Source organism: Megascapheus bottae, chromosome 1, assembly GCF_031878675.1.
Source record: "Megascapheus bottae isolate mThoBot1 chromosome 1, mThoBot2.hap1, whole genome shotgun sequence".
Classification (NCBI taxonomy): Eukaryota; Metazoa; Chordata; class Mammalia; order Rodentia; family Geomyidae; genus Megascapheus; species Megascapheus bottae.
The window spans coordinates 82809507-82813349 of record NC_143509.1 but is presented as its reverse complement, the minus strand read 5'-3'; the positions used below and the strand labels follow the sequence as shown (position 1 = coordinate 82813349).

The window sequence follows — 3843 nt, the reverse complement described above, 5'->3', positions numbered from 1 at the left end:
GAGACCTGTATGCAGGCATCTTTATTTTTTTAATTGATAAATAACTTTATTTTTTACATATAAAGACTGAAGAAAAACCATTTTTAGTGCTACTGAAGAAAACCCAACATTTCAATTGAAAAGTAAAATTTACTATACTCGTTAAATACTATTTATAAAGTTTCTAAAATACAACTTGAAAACATCCAGCATGCTTAATTTCAGTACAATGGATTTAAGACCAAGAAAACATGTTACATGCATCAGGGCTAGTTACAAATTATCATAGTCATCATCATCATCATCATCATCGTCATCATCACTCTTTTCAATACATTTGATGACTCGTTGGTTGCATTTTGTGATACCATATTAGTGGTAATAAGAATGTTTTTGGAACCAATTAATGATGGATTGATCAAGACATTCTGAACTGCTGATGTTGCAGGAATTGATGCTTTTACAGCAGGGGACTGAGAAGCAGGCATTTGTACTGTAAATCTTTGCCCTGTGAGGGACATTGGAGTCACCACTTTAATGGAAATGGACATTCTTTGTGGGGTTGGTGTGCCCAGTGTAGGAGTACTTGGTCTGCTACTGACTGAACCAACACTTAACCGTGGAACAGTCATTCTGCCTGCAGGAATAGGTGCCTTTTTTTTTGTAAAGACTTAAGCCTATAATTTGGAGCTGTTAAGCAGTATCTATCCGGTGGCAATCTAGGACCTGAATATGGTTTGATCAATGGCAAAGGGGTTTGATTTCTTTGCCTTGCAATATCTAACAGAAAATCTCTTGGAGGAGGAGAAGTGAAAGATTGGTCAGCCCGGCACTGGATGGCCAATCGTACATCATCTGCATTAACAGTGGCTTTCTTCGCATGGCTTGAATAAATCTTAGCATCATCTAGAATTGTGGTCACATAACGAAAAGCAAACTCCAACATCTGATTTATAACTCTTGGCTCATATTCTGTAATCCCCATATCCTTCAGGATTTGTGCCATCACCTGTGCATCTTTCTGCATGCTCTTGGGAGAAGCCATCTTGCCAGACTCCATGATATCCGGTGATCAGACTTCTCGAGCTAAATCACCCACACTAATATATTTCAGTCCTGATCTTGAGGCAAGTTCTTTGCCAAGTGTGGTTTTTCCAACCCCTGGTGTGCCGGTGAGAAGGATGTTTGGGCGCCACATAGTCCTCGCCGCGACGATTCCAAAATCCAGGCTAGTGGGCCAGACGCGCTGACAGGGAGGCGCCGGTGCAGGCAACTTTCTAAGTAATGCTCCTGACTTTTCTCATCCTCTTGGGACACCTAAATGACAGTTCTACTAACTCTAAGCTCAACTTGCTTGGTCTGAATCATCTCTGTGCCAACAGTCGGCATCACCAATCCATTTTGCTGGACATTTCAGAATTGTTATCTCCTGAGGTATGCAAAGACATATTGAACTATTTGCTATTTGGAATGTATTTCCAGATACTCAAGGAGTATCTTAATACTTAATTAAAATATTTAATAATAAAAAATTTATATAGGCATATAAATTTGCTCACCTCTATATTTAATAGTGTGAAATTCTAAAGAATATATATAGAAACATATAATGGCATATGGCAAATATATGGCACATATATGTATGATATATGTGGTATAATATGGTATATATGGTACATAATAAAATATAAATAATATATAAATGGTATTATGGTAGGATTATCTGTACATGCATTATATTTTCATGTGAGACACTTGTATGCTTAATATTAGTATTTGTTAATGATGTTTAGTGAAGAATGTGTGATCACATCTATGTATATCTTCTATACTGACTTTATCACTTCATTATGCAGGAACCTTTGCTTCAAAATTCATGTGAAAAACTCAAAGAAAGCTGACAACATGTAGGTTTTAAGAACCTATAATGTGTCAAAAAAACATATCCTTGTTTGAAAGTGGAAATGGAAAAATGTGTTGCATGAACCTAATGTAGTTATATGGTCCAGGATATTCAGAAGAAAACTGTGCTCATCTGGTCATCAAGGTAAGATAATCTTCATAACCTTGATGTGGTAGTAAAAAATCAAACAATAGATGTGAACTTGTTAAGATAAGCAGATATGTAAAAATTTCAAAAAACAAAAAGCAACTGAAGTTGGATGCTTTGAGCTTGATGAAGAATATTTCCAGAGACAAGGTTAGAAGAAACAGGCAAGTCCAAGCTCTGAGAACGTCTTACTGGACACCTAAAGAAGGATGAGACTAAGGAGTTACCCAAATATTTTATGAATATCTTTCTATATTATCTGTGTGAGATTATACTTCACAAAAATCACTCTGTACAGTAAATTGAAGACACAATGGAGATCTTATAGGAGACATTTAGGAAACTATTGAAGACATTCTAAGAAAAGAAAAGAAATTAACTTGATTAAGAGCAAAAGAGTAAGGATAGAATAATTTTAAATGGGAGAATCCAAAGACCTTGAAAAATCACTGATTTGTCATTAAGATATTAGGACTTGAGATTGAACATAGAGAACTGGGTTCCAGGAGTTGGAACCTGTAGTCCTGGCTATTCAGGAGGGTGAGATCTGAGGATCATAGTTCAAAGCCAACCAGGAAAGTTAAAGTGGTGCTATGGCTCAAAGCGGTAGAGCTCTAAACTTGAATTGAAAAGCTCACGGACAGCACCTAGGCCCAGAGTTCAAGTCCCCCGTCTGACAAAAGAAAAAAACTGCAAAGATGGATTATCAACTACTTCCACGAATTTTCCTATTGTTAATTGGCAGGCTAAAGTAATTTCAGAAAATGCAAAAAATGGGAAAAATAAATAAATAGCAGTAGATGAGGAAAATATGAATTCAAGTTAGGGCAACACTAAATGTGAAGTATAAGGGAAAACATATATGCATCACTAGTACTAGGATATTCATAGCCTGTTCAGTGCATAGAGTAGATATATTATCCACAAAAAATACAAAGAAAAGAAATTAAATACTAATAATTATAGGGTAACAATGTGCTGGCATGGAGCTCCTGGGCCTTGATGAAAGTGATCTGTACTGCTACTGGAGGAGACAGGAGAAATGATGGCAGGGAGGAGGGAGGGAGAGAGGGAAGGGAAGACAGAGCAGGAAAAGAAATCTACTCATTGCCTGACTAGTAATTGCAATCCCTCTGTACATAACCTTTTAAAGAAAATAAAGAAAAAGAGAGTCCTGGGGCTTGAACTCAGAGCCTGAGCACTGCCCTTGGGCTTTCTGAAGGCAAGCAGTCTACCACTTGAGACACAACACCCCTTTCAGCTTTTTCTGTATATGTGGTATAAAGGAATTAAAGCCAGGGCTTTGTGCATGGTAGGCAAGTACTCCTGACACTAAGAAAATATCTTCTTTCTAAAAAAATATAGAAGTACTAATGATGGAAAGAGACTGTAAAGCAAATAGAAAGATAGTAAAATCAGAAGAGTGGGGCAATGAATGAAGTGTATGCAGTCAAGAAAATGTCAGATTTTCCAATGTCTTTATTCTCTACCTGTCACATTGGCAATTTCAATGTGATCAGGTTAAACAAGCAGTGTAACAGAGATCAAGCATTGAGAGGAAAGCCCAACATTGCAAAGGGAATGGAAAGTGACTGGTGAGTTTGAGAAAAGAGGAACATGAATATAAAATGCAAGGGGTGGGCATATGTAGGAAAGCTACATGTATGTTTATGTTTGTATCTCAATACCCATGTGTTAGCATTGTTTCTTCATAGGTTTCCATGTTGTATCAGTGGTATTAAACTATTAGGTTTCATCTCTCCTCTCCCATTTCTTCCACTTATAGACCCAGGTCTCAGCAGCCTCTGACACTG

General features: G+C 37.1%; 1 pseudogene; it reads right to left on the bottom strand.

Moving 5' to 3' along the window:
* Positions 1–252: 252 nt before the first annotated feature.
* Positions 253–1150, bottom strand: LOC150069539 (transcription initiation factor TFIID subunit 9-like; annotated as a pseudogene).
* Positions 1151–3843: the final 2693 nt, after the last annotated feature.